This window comes from Elaeis guineensis, chromosome 3, assembly GCF_000442705.2.
Source record: "Elaeis guineensis isolate ETL-2024a chromosome 3, EG11, whole genome shotgun sequence".
Classification (NCBI taxonomy): Eukaryota; Viridiplantae; Streptophyta; class Magnoliopsida; order Arecales; family Arecaceae; genus Elaeis; species Elaeis guineensis.
Window position 1 is genome coordinate 37,565,688 of NC_025995.2, and position 13,317 is coordinate 37,579,004.

At 40.9% G+C, this 13,317-nt stretch overlaps 1 non-coding gene across 1 annotated transcript; it reads right to left on the bottom strand.

Annotated features, from left to right (window-relative positions):
• Nucleotides 1-6,910: 6,910 nt before the first annotated feature.
• LOC140856783 (small nucleolar RNA R71) lies at nt 6,911-7,017 on the bottom strand. Its single transcript, XR_012140385.1, has one exon. It is a non-coding gene; the product is annotated as a small nucleolar RNA R71 (small nucleolar RNA).
• Between the last annotated feature and the right edge of the window lie 6,300 nt (nt 7,018-13,317).

Here is a 13,317-nt window from a genome sequence, read left to right on the forward strand (position 1 = left end):
TCTTATTTTGCCTGATTTCTCTGAGATTTTTAGGATCCTCGTTTAAAATATCTTCTGGCACCTCTGCCTCTAGTGGTTCCAGGAGTTGTCCGCCTCAGCCCTCCAGAACCCTCATACTGTAGACGAACCCTCATCTAGGGCTGGGCTCGCCCGATTTTTGTACCGGGCACCATTCCTTGTTCTCTGACTCTAGATGAACTTTTACTGATAAGGGTTCAGTATGGAGTTCCTCCGGAGTACGATCTGAAACTTTCTGATCCCGTCGACCGGGCTAGCACCCCCCCACCTGGCCGTTTCTGCCTGTACCAGGAGGCCTTCCGTGCCGGGCTCCGTCTTCCACTTCTGCCCTTCGTTGTCGCTCTTTTTTATTTTTTAGACATTTCTTTGGCTTCAGTCGCACCGAATTCCTTTAGGTTTCTGATAGGGTTCCTCTCCCTTTGCCACGTAGTCGAAGTTCAGCCATCTCTTTCTTTGTTTAAGTATTTTTACACCTTCAAGCGCCACCCCTCGGCAAAGGACTGGTGGTACTTCTCTCCCCAGTTTGGCAAGAAGGGGTTACTGAAGGGTGCTCCCTCTTCAATCCATAATTGGAAGGGAAAGTACCTCTACGTCCAGTGCCCGACCTTGAAGCTGGGACTGCCCCCTTGGGGCTCCCTGAGGGATTCTGTCCACCGGGCCCCCAGCCTGGGGGAGGATGACCTTCAGACCGCTCGGAAGCTTCTTGGTTATTCGACTCCTTCCCTTCCTAACCTTCTGAAGGAGCAGTTTTTATTCAACATCGGCTTGAGCCCCCTGGATCCTGCGAGTATCCCATCTTTCCTTTCCTCTTCTTTTCTCTTGCTCTTCTTCTCTCTCTCTCTTTCTTTTTTTTTGCACGTCACTTCTTCCTTTTTCACTCCATTACTGATCTCTTTTTCTCTCTCTTTTTTTTTCTCTCTTTTTTTTTTTTTTTTTTAGGAATGGACACCGAAGCAGCATGGATGCTCGTCAGGGGCCTCCAGGCTCACAAAAGAAAAGGCGCCATGACCTCTGGATCGGCAAAGAAGGTCAGAACAGAGGAGATGAGCTCAGCCACGCCTGCCCAGGCGGCCCTCACAGTCGACGTTCCTTCAGACGCTGAGCCCCCGGCTCCCCGAGCCTTTTCAAGGAGTTCTCCCATTGAGGTTTCCGCTTCAGGGGGCCGCTTCGAGGAGGTGCCAGGGGTTGAGAGGGGGAGGAGAAGGAAGATGGTGGCCCGCAGGGTGAGCAGCCATCGGGCCACCATCGAAGAGTCCCACGATTCTGAAGAAGAGCCGGGGGAGAATCCTTTTAATGACAGGGACCTGATAAAGCGACTGGTCGATGGCTGCGTCCTACCCAAAGTCATCCAGAGGATTGTTCGTGTCGATCCTGAACAGCGGGCTTGGGACTCTCTAGGGTCCTTTCTCGAGGTAAACAGATTCACTTTTCTCTTTCCCTTCACACCTTCATTTAATTAGCTTCTCAACCTTCATTCTGACCTCCTAGCTGCCCTTGCAGATCGGGCACCAGCTCCTTGCCAACATCGAGGTGATGAACCGGATGAGGAGGGACGCCATCCAGGCAGAGGAGGGTCGCCGGGCCGAAGCCGCCCACCTCAAAGAAAAGGCTACCGAGATAGCCAACCTCCAAGAGATCCTTGAGAAAGAAAAGCAGGCCTCGAAGGAGATGGTGAGGAAGGCGGAGGCCGAGGTCCCAAATTTGATGGAGCAGATTTCAGTTCTGATCTCGGAGGCCAGGGTCTAGCGGTGGAGGAGTTTAAGGCCTCTGCGAAGATGAGGGACCTGAACGTCAAGTTCGGTCAAGAAGCATTCATCAAAGGGTTCGAGCTCTGTCAAGAGAAGGTGGTCAAGAAATTTTTTGAGCTCGACCTTAGCTTCTTGGATGAGGTATCTGAAGATGAAGCCGGGCCTTCTCCCACTGCCACTGCCACCGCAGCCCTCCCTTTTTTTTTTTCTCTGCAATGAGACGCGCCTTGATACTTTTGTCTCCCGATGGCAGTGTCCTGCCGAAGTGCTTCCCTTGCCACAGAGAATTTTGCTGAAGTCCATGATCCAACATCTGAAGAAGAAAGTTCTCATTTAACAAAAAGGTCGAAGGAGATGGATGGCGAACTTCGCAAGTTAAGGGAGAGTCACTCTGAGGCCACCTACTTTGGGAACCTCCACGTGAAGGGGATCATGGAGTACATCCGGAGGAAAGTGAACTTCGAGAAGGAGCTCGAGGAACATAAGAAGCGTGCCAGCGACCGATCTTGGACTCAAGCTTTCAAGATCAGCTCTCTCAGGGCGGAGCTGTCGGCTGCACAGGAGAGGATCAGCCAGTTGGAAGGAAGCTCATCCTGGCTTTCGACTCGGGCCGACTGCGATCGAGAATGGTCAAGGAAGTTCTCTGACCTTCAGCAACAGCTCCAGGATGCCGAGGCGAGCTATAACGCATGTCGGGCCGGCTGGTACAAGCAGGTGGACGATTATAGGGGGAAGCTCAGGATGGCGACCGACGAGATTGCCCGCCTTCGAAGGCAGTTATCTGAAGGAGCTCCGTTTGCTCCTATTCGGGATCCCGACGAACTCCAATCCCTGAGAAGAACCATAGAAAAGCTATCTGTCACCCTTGGGGAGGGAAAGGCCGAGCTGCAGCAATTGAAGATCCAGTTGGTATACGAGCAGCAGGTAGTCAAGGATGCGGAGGCAGAATCTGAGGTCCTGAGAAAGAGGTACCGAGAGGCAGAGAATGAAAGCCAACGACTTCATCGGAGGTATATGGAGATGCTAATGAGAGAGAAGAAATTGGAAGAAGTCGAGAGCTTAAGGCACTCCTTGATGAGGGTCGAAGCCAAAAGTTCGAAGTCGGAGGAAGTCGAGCCCCCTTAGGGCTCTTTTTGCCTTTCGTCCTTCTATGTGTCTTCTTTTACCGCTTGTTTGTTTGTTGTTATTTTTTTTTTTATGCCGATGTCGTCTGGAGGTTCTTGGTCATTGTCGCGTCGGCTTGCTTTTCTTGTCATCTTTCTTCTTCAGCCTCAAGGGCTCTGTAATGTATACTTAATTAATGACATGAGAAGAAAATTTTTCGTTACCTCTTTTACTCGCATATTGAATTATCGTTTGCCGAGCTCCTTTCGACTTTTGCCTTGCTCGATATCGATGCCATTCGAAGGTACCCGATTGCCATCGCATTGACCCATCCTTTTGTTCATGGTCGCAGATTTGTTCGGGGCCGCTCAGGTTTGATGCCTCCTTTCAGAGTTCGAGCTCGGAGGTCTAAGCTTCTCGTCGTCCTGAGGAAGCCGTCTTATCCCTGGCCTATGTTGAGAGCTTTCTTGAAGACCAGGGATTTTGATAAGAACCCCAATCCTCGCTGAGACGAGGTTCCCTGCATCTTTGATGTAATTTATTTTCCATTCGTCGCTGATGCAGTTCGTCACTTTCCTTTTTAACTCCCCTCCCCTTTTTCCTTTTTCTTTTTTCGAGTGAGGGTTTTCCCTCTACTCTTAGTGGGGTCGCGGGAGCGCGAAGGGGCCGCTGAGAAGGTTTTCTTTTTCTGATCTGGTCTTGAATGATCGGACCTTAGTCGGTGCCAGGACAATGTTCTTCCCTTACTTCTGATGTAATCGATCTTAGCTCAGATTAGGACGAGGTTCTTCTCCTGCTCTTAATAGGGCTGTGGGGGCACGTATGGGCGTTGCAGGGCCCTCCCCCTGTCTAGTCTCAGAGTAATCGGGCCTTCGACTTTGCTCATGTTAGGGCGAGGTTCTCCTCCTATCCCTAACATGGCTGTGGGGGTGCGTATGGGCGCTGTAGGACCTCTCCCCCATCCGGTCTAAAATAATCGGGCCTTCGACCTTGCTCATGTTAGGGCGAGGTTCTCCTCCTGTCCCTAACATGGCTGTGGGGGTGCGTATGGGTTGTAGGGCCTCTCCCCCCATCCGGTCTAAAAATAACCGGGCCTTCGACCTTGCTCATATTAGGGTGAGGTTCTCCTCCTGTCCCTAACAAGGCTGTGGGGTCGGTATGGGCGCTGTAGGCCTCTCCCCCCATCCGGTCTAAAAATAATCGGGCCTTCGACCTTGCTCATGTTAGGGCGAGGTTCTTCTCCTGTCCCTAACATGGCTGTGGGGGCGCATATGGGCACTGTAGGCCTCTCCCCCCGTCCGGTCTAAAAATAACCGGGCCTTCAATTTCACCCATATTAGGTGTTGTTTTATTGTCTGAAGGGGTTATTGATTTATGTCACAAATTGACATAAAAAGTATCAATTAATATCTAAATTATCTAACTTTATTAAGAAATTGATACTTGTTATTATATTTTGCAGAAGAAGAGATCATCAATAGAAAGAACAAGGAAAGAGGATTCCAACGGTGCAAATTTTATGCAAAACGGAGTTAAATTGACCCAGGAATTGAAGAATGAAGAAAGAAGACTCAATTAGGTCAAACCCGAGTCAAATCAGATCAAAATTGATCAAAAATCAACTGATTTGGTGATCTGGTTAGCCGCCTGATCCACAGCAACAGGCGCATGGACCATGGATCCATCGGCACACCATAAACCCCCCTAACAACCCTCTAAAACCTCTTAGTCCCACATCTAAAGTTTTGAAAACCTTATAACCCCCAAATGCCTATAAAAAGCCCCCAAAGGCCCTTGTTTTATGTATTCTTCCTTCCGATCAAGCTTGTAACCCTAGATAGTGGGGTTTTTAGCTCTCTTCTCAAGCCTCGAGCTTTGAGTTTTTGTAATAAATTTTTTTTATATATATAAAATCTTATTTTTATGCAATTTCATCTCTTTACATTATGCAATTTATTTTTCTTGCAATTAGGATAGTTTAATTTATGCAATTTAATTTTATGCAATTAGGTTAGTTTAAATTATGCAGTTTAAATTTATGCAATTAGGATAGTTTAATTTATGAAATTAGGGTAGTTTATTTTTCTGCATTTAAATTTTGCAAGTAGATTTAGATCATGTCTAGCTAAGCATCCCTTCTAGGGTTTGCGATGAAGCTAGATCATGAGTAGGGATTTTACATAGGGTTCTTTCTTTTTCTTAGGGTTTTTTTTCTTCCTCTTTTGCCAAGAATTTTTTATGAACTACAGTTGGGTCAGAGTCCCTTCATAGTTCATGCTTGATTTAGTGCATAGGAGGAGAAAATCCTAAGGGATCCTAGTTACTACTCCCCTGTAAAGAATCTTGATGGGTTATCGTTGGGCCTTAGTCCCTTCATAATCTATGCTTGGGAAAGACAAGAGGAGTAGTCGTTAGGATCAATAAGAAAAATTCTAGGTAAAATTTCCTAATCTAGATCTAGTGGATTCAAAAATCCTAGATCCTTAGTATTATTGTCTTTAGCAAACAACTTTCGACTTTCGATTTTTGTTAAAGCTCGCTTGAGCATAGATTTGAAAATCATTTTTAAACCAAGTCTCTGTGGGATCGACCCGTACTCGCTGGTCGTGCTACTCTGCACACCGTGCGCTTGCGGTTTTATTTACAAATTTTAAGATTTGCACATCAAGTTTTTGGCACCGTTGTCGGGGATTTGGCATTTTAAATTTTTTTCAAATATTTATTCTTCGTGCTTTATAACTCTCTTTCTTTTTCCTTTAGGTTTCTATATTTAGTTGGTGATTGCTGGAAAACTCAGGTACGCTTTTAATTTCTCTTTTATTATTTTTAGTTAATTACTTTTGCTTTTAGACCTAATCATTTGAATTTACTTAATCACAAAAAAAAAAAAAAACAAAACAAAAGACATTTCATAATCGTAAAGTAAAATATCAAAATTAAAAAAAAAAATTTCTAAATTAAAATCTTTTACATTCTTGGTCATCTTGTTTATTTGCATTTGCATTTTCATAATTAATCTAAGGGTATCAACCCATTAACAAGATAAGGTGGGATTTATTACCCTTCCTTAGCCCAAAAACCATCTTCATCATATTGCATTACCTAGACCTTTAATCTTAAAATCAATTAGACGTCAACCTTAAGGAATTCGAGCTTAATAGGACAAGGAACCCTAAGAGTTCTACCAAGTTTGAGTTGTTTGATTAGTTGGTGTCTAGGCAAGTCCCTGAGGGTGGTTTGTTAAATTGGTTCAGTTGCTGGCCTGACCAACTCGTTTGGTGTCTAGAAAGGCAACGATGAGTGAACCTCCCACCTCTTATACTTACCTGGCTAACTAGTTGATCAATCTCCACTTGGAAGGTTTGAAGGGTCATCTTGGAACAGTTAGGAGCTGTCTAGATTTAGGTTAACCCTAGGATAGATTGAGTTTAATTTATTGTTTCACTTGTTTGAAAAAAAAAAATTATTAAAATTTAAATTAATTTGGTTACTTTTCTTTAGATTTAGGACTCCTTAGGATCTTCTCTTTAGAATTTTTTCTCTTTCTTTTTCTTATACATAAAAAATTTATAAAAAAAAAAAATTATATAAACATCGAGAACCGTACACCTCATGTGTGGAGAAGAGTGTCGGGTCGTCTAGTTAGGATTGAGTCAATTTCTGTTGTTCCAATGGCTGAACCAATCCAACCCATGACCCTTAAGGATTTGTATTATCCAGTTGGCTCCATCCAACCATCTTGTATCAGGTTGCCACAACCCACAGCTAACAATTTTGAAATCAAACCTCAAATCATAAATATGCTTCCAAAATTCACAGGATTAGAGGATGCTTATATATTTATTAGAGAATTTGAGGAGGTATGTGCAACCATGAAACTGCAATTAACAGAGGATGAGGTCAAACTTAGATTAATCAACTTTGCCCTTAAGGACAATGCTAAGAAGTGGCTTTATAGTCTGCCAAACTATTCTGTCACTACCTGGGAGGGCTTTGTGAGAATATTTTTAAAAAAGTATTTCCCCCATCATAAAATAGCTAGAATTAGGAATAAAATAAATCAATTTTACCAACTAGCTGGTGAATCATTTTGAAAGTACTTTGATCGTTTCAAGAATCTTTTGACCCAATGCCCACACCATGAAATAGAAACTTGGAGACTATGCCAGATCATCTATGAGGGGTTAGATTCAAACTCAAGAACCATGCTAGAGTCCATGTGCCAAGGCCAATTTATGGACAAAGAAACTACTGAAGCTTGGCAATTCTTAGAAGACCTAGCCGAGAAAAATTTACAGTGGGAAACAACTAGGGAACCTGATAAAGCTACACCTTCAAGAGGAGGAATGCATCAAATTCAACCAACCCTAGCATCAGAGGCCAAGATTGCAACCTTAACACGTAGATTGGAAGCCTTAGAATTACAGAGACCAGACAATGTAAATCAAATATCTGCACCCATGTGTAAAGGGTGCAATGCACCAGATCATGTCTTAGAAGAATGTTCCTACTCGAATGAGTGTGCACAGGTGAATGCCACCTATCAAGGACCATTGAACAATCCTTATGCACCCACATATAACCCAGGTTGGAGGAATCACCCAAATTTCTCATGGTCCCAGAATCCTAATGTAGGTAATCCAAATTTCAATCAGCAAAATCTAAGGTCCAACCCAGTAATGAACAACCCGCCAAGCTTCCATGATAATGACAAGAAAATTACCTCTTTAGAGAAAAGCCTAGAAGCCATGATGAAGACACATACCAGCTTTATGCAAACCATGGGTCAACTCATAAATAATAACACCCAAGCTATAGCCCGTCTAGAAATGCAAGTAAGTCAGCTGGCTTCGACCATTAGTGAACGAGAACATGGTAGGTTACCTAGCCAACCTGAGCCAAATCCTAGGAACCAAAATGGTCCACGACCCCAACAAGGAAACCAAGTTAATGGTGTAAATGCCATTCATACCTTAAGATCAGGAAAACAAATAGACAATAAGGTAGTTGCACTTGATGATATAGATGACTCATCTGTCGAGTCACCTTCTAAAACTACTACCTTTCAACCTCAAGCACCAGAAACTGAAAATTCATCTAGTCCAGTACTTAAAAGTCTTAGAGCTCCTTTTCCAAACAGACTGAAATCCAATAAATCTGAACATTTAGACAAAATTTTAGAGGTATTTAAACAAGTCCAAGTTAATATTCCTCTTTTAGATATAATCCATCAGGTTTCAACTTATGCCAAATTTTTAAAAGATCTTTGCACTAGGAAAAGGACCACTAATGTACCAAAGAAAGCATTTTTGGCTGCAAGTGTCAGTTCATACCTATCTAGCCATGTGCCAATTAAATATAAGGACCCTGGAGCTCCAACAATTTCTTGTGTTATTGGAGAAACCAATATAAAAAAGACCTTGCTAGATCTAGGAGCTAGTGTGAATATCCTTCCATATTCGGTGTATGAACAACTAGGATTAGAAAAACTTCAACCTACTGGGATCACATTACAGTTAGCCGATAGATCTCTCAGGATCCCTAAGGGAATGGTTGAGGATGTTCTGATAAAGGTTGAAAATTTTATTTTCCCTGTAGATTTTATTGTTTTAGAGACTGAGCCAGTTGCGAATCCTAAAGGACATATACTTATCATTTTAGGAAGACCATTCTTAGCTACGGCCAATGCTGAAATCAATTGTCGAAATGGTCTAATGAAGTTATCCTTTGGGAATATGACCATTGAGCTTAATGTTTTTAACTTAGAACAGGAATCCTCTTCTCATGCTGATGTCAATGTAGACCAAGATGGTATTTATGAATCCATTGACATTAGTGATGATGAAGTCGACCTAGAGTCTAACCCCTGATTAATCCATGAGTCTGAGGATGTCAATGAAATACTTAAAGAAAATCAGATTAATCAAGAATCGACACTTCCTACTGAACCAATCATTGAGATGGTGAACTAATCACCTAAACCATCGATAGAGGAAGCACCCATTTTAGAACTGAAGCCCCTCCCAGAACATCTCAAGTATGCATATCTAGGACCCAAAGAAATTTTGCCTGTAATTATTGCATCAGACCTAGATCCCAAGTAAGAGGAGGAGTTATTGTCAGTTCTAAAAGCAAATCAAGAGGCAATAGGTTGGACCATAGCAGATATCAAAGGAATAAGCCCTTCTATAGTTCAACATAGAATATACTTAGAGGAAGAGGCTAAACCAACAAGAGAAGCCCAAAGAAGGCTTAATCCAGTTATGAAGGATGTAGTTAAAAAAGAGATTCTGAAACTCCTAGATAGTGGAATAATTTATTCTATTTCTGATAGCTCTTGGGTAAGCCCAGTTCAAGTAGTACCCAAGAAATCTGGGGTAACAGTGGTCCAAAATGATGCAAACGAACTTATCCCAACTAGGACCCAAACGGGATGGAGGGTCTGTATAGACTATAGAAAGTTGAATGCTGCGACAAGGAAAGATCACTTTCCTTTGCCATTTATTGATCAAATGTTGGAAAGACTAGCCGGACAAGAGTTTTACTGTTTTCTTGATGGATACTCCGGTTACAACCAGATCCCTATAGCCGCTGAAGATCAAGAAAAGACTACATTCACCTGTCCATTTGGTACTTTTGCCTATAGACGAATGCCCTTTGGACTATGTAATGCACCGGCAATCTTTCAGAGATGCATGATCAGCATGTTTTCAGATATGATAGAATGATTTTTAGAAATTTTTATAGATGACTTTTCTGTTTTTGGCCTAACCTTCTCCGAGTGTCTGAATCACCTGCAATTAGTTCTAGAACGATGTAAGGAGAAGCACTTAGTTCTCAACCGGAAAAAATATCAGTTTATGGTCAAACAGGGAATAGTTCTTGGCCATGTCATTTCTAAAAAGGGGATTGAAGTGGACAAGGCCAAAATAGATCTAATTGCAAGTCTTCCACCACCTAAATCTGTGAAAGAAATACGTTCATTTTTAGGTCATGCTGGATTCTATAGAAGGTTTATTGCCAACTTTAGCAAAGTAGCACGTCCACTGACTAATCTTTTGGCAAAGGATACCAAATTTGAATTTACTCATGAGTGCTTGGAATCCTTTGAATTTCTAAAAAATGCACTTGTATCAGCTCCAATCATTCATCCTCCTGTCTGGTCTGAACCATTTGAATTAATGTGTGATGCGTCCGATCATGTTGTGGGCGCAATCTTAGGTCAACGAATAAATAAGCTGCCTAGAGTGATATATTATGCAAGTAAAATCTTAAATGATGCGCAGCTTAACTACACCACAACTGAGAAGGAGTTCCTTGCCGTTGTCTTTGCTTTAGAGAAATTTAGATCTTATTTGGTTGGGACCCACACCATTGTTTACACCGATCACTCAGTCATTAGACATCTCCTAGCAAAGAAGGATGCCAAGGCACGTTTAATCAGATGGATTTTGCTCCTTCAAGAATTTGATCTAGAAATTAGGGACAAGAAAGGCACTGAGAACATTGTAACAGATCATTTATCCCAAATTTCAGTCACACCATCTAGTGAACCACTCATCAATGAATCTTTCCAGATGAGCAACTCATGTCTGTGTCTACTGAACCTTGGTTTGCTGATATTGTAAATTATTTAGCCATAGGTAAGATACCTTCTCATTGGACTAAGCAAGATAAATATAAATTCTTTGCCCAAGTGAAGTATTTTATTTGGGATGATCCTTATCTTTTTAAACAATGTCCTGATCAAATTATTAGAAGGTGTATCTCAGATAACGAAGTCATGAATATTTTATCTTTTTGTCATGATCAAGCATGTGGGGGTCACTTCGCGTCTAAGAAAACTGCTGCTAAGGTTCTCCAATGTGGTTTTTATTGGCCCAATTTGTTTAAGGATGCTCATGAATATTGTAAAAGTTGTGCTCAATGTCAGAAAATGGGTCAAATCACCAAGCGACACATGATGCCACTCAACCCAATCTTGGTAGTTGAAGTTTTTGATGTTTGGAGAATCGATTTCATGGGACCATTTCCAAATTCCTTTGGAAATAAATATATTCTAGTAGCAGTTGATTATGTTTCAAAGTGGGTAGAAGCAATTGCATGTAGAACACCCGATAGCAAAATGGTCATTAAGTTTCTTAAAGAAAATATTCTCTCCTGTTTCGGTATTCCTAGGGCAATCATTAGTGATCGGGGAACCCATTTTTGTAACCGACCTTTTGCAACATTGATGAAAAAGTATAATGTCACCCACAAATTGGCCACACCATATCATCCTCAAACTAGTGGATAAGTTGAAGTGTCAAACCGATAAATCAAACAAATCTTGGAAAAAATTGTTAGTGCCAATAGAAAGGATTGGTCTTTGAAATTAATTGATGCACTTTGGGCATACCGAACCGCTTTCAAGACCAATCTAGGAATGTCTCCTTATAGGATTGTGTTTGGTAAACCATGTCACTTGCCTATTGAGATAGAACACAAAGCCATGTGGGCCATCAAACAACTAAATACAAATTTGAACGACGCTGGAAACCATAGAAAGCTTCAGTTGAATGAATTAGAAGAACTTAGAAATGAAGCCTATGAAAATGCAAAGATATACAAGGAACGAACCAAAGCATTTCATGATCAATCAATTATGAGAAAAACTTTCAATATCGAACAAAAGGTACTCTTATATAACTCTAGATTACATCTGTTTCTAGGAAAGCTTAGGTCTAGATGGACAGGACCATTTTTAGTAAAGGAAGTCTTTTCACACGGAGCTGTTGAGATTGAAAACCCAAGTAATGGTGTTATCTTTAAAGTTAATGGTCAACGATTAAAACCATTCTTGGAATTACCTGTCAAGACTATTGAGGATGCCATGGTTCTTTATGAACCAACTTATTCTGATTAAGTTGCTTCGAGGTTTGGTCTGGCTGAAGACATAAAACTTAGCGCTTCTGGGAGGCAACCCAGCTTATTTAATTTCTAATGCTTTCTTTGTTTTCAGTTTTCTTAGGATAAATAAATTAGATAAACTCCATTGGGGACAATGTCGGTCAAGTTGGGGGGAGAGCTTGAACAAAATCAGGTGTTATCATTTCCTTTTCCTTCCACTATGAGTTAATTCTTGCATTTAATATATTAATTTTTTTTATAAAATCTTATTTTTATGCAAAAAAAAAGAAATAAATTAATCTAGAAAAGAAATAAGAGTAAGTTAGAAAGTATTTGTTAATGTAGTGAGTCACGGAGAAGATTAGCTGGTTAGACTCTTGGTGGCTTAGGTCATTTAAAGACTATTAGCACTTCCAATTGCACATGCATACTAACAAGGTAAAGTAGGTGTTAATTGTAAGGTCAATTAAGGATTTGAGTATTATTTAAATTAGATAATTTTTTCTACACCCCAATTGAAAAAATTGAATTTAAGGAAAGAGCTACCTGCCTGAAATAAAATGCAAAACATAGAGTAAATGTGGATTGCCCTAAGCCTAGTAACCGGGTCTCTTCACCTAAGTCAAGTGTTGAGATTCACGTCAAATGGTGGTGGGAAGGCCAGGATGCTTAGCAAAAAAAAAAAAAAAAACAGTGTGAAAGCTACCTTAGTTCTTTGTTTAATCTGGGGTGTATAGAAAATTAATCGAACTAAGTTATGAAAAATGATACAATTGGCCTGTACAAGTTAATACTGAAATACTAAGTTAGTTATCACTCACACAAGTGCTATAAAACTTTAAGTATACTCTAAGAAAGTTTCTAAGTAGACTGACTACCGATTCTAATTCGAAGCTCATTACTTAGTAATACTAGAAAACTTCTTGAATTTTGATCTTAAATTAATTTACAAAGGAAGGATCTTTTTGAATTATGATCTTATTTTGGTACATTGCTAAGGGACTAGCAATAATTAAGTTGGGGGGTGTGATTTATGTCACAAATTGACATAAAAAGTATCAATTAATATCTAAATTATCTAACTTTATTAAGAAATTGATACTTGTTATTATATTTTGCAGAAGAAGAGATCATCAATAGAAAGAACAAGGAAAGAGGATTCCAACGGCGTAAATTTTATGCAAAACGGAGTTAAATTGACCCAGAAATTGAAGAATGAAGAAAGAAGACTCAATTGGGTCAAACCCGAGTCAAATCAGATCAAAATTGATCAAAAATCAACTGATTTGGTGATCTGGTTAGCCGCCTGATCCACAGCAACAGGTGCATGGACCATGGACCCATCGGCGTACCATAAACCCCCCTAACAACCCTCTAAAACCTCTTAGTCCCACATCTAAAGTTTTGAAAACCTTATAACCCCCAAATGCCTATAAAAAGCCCCCAAAGGCCCTTGTTTTATGTATTCTTCCTTCCGATCAAGCTTGTAACCCTAGATAGTAGGGTTTTTAGCTCTCTTCTCAAGCCTCGACCTTTGAGGTTTTTGTAATAAATTTTT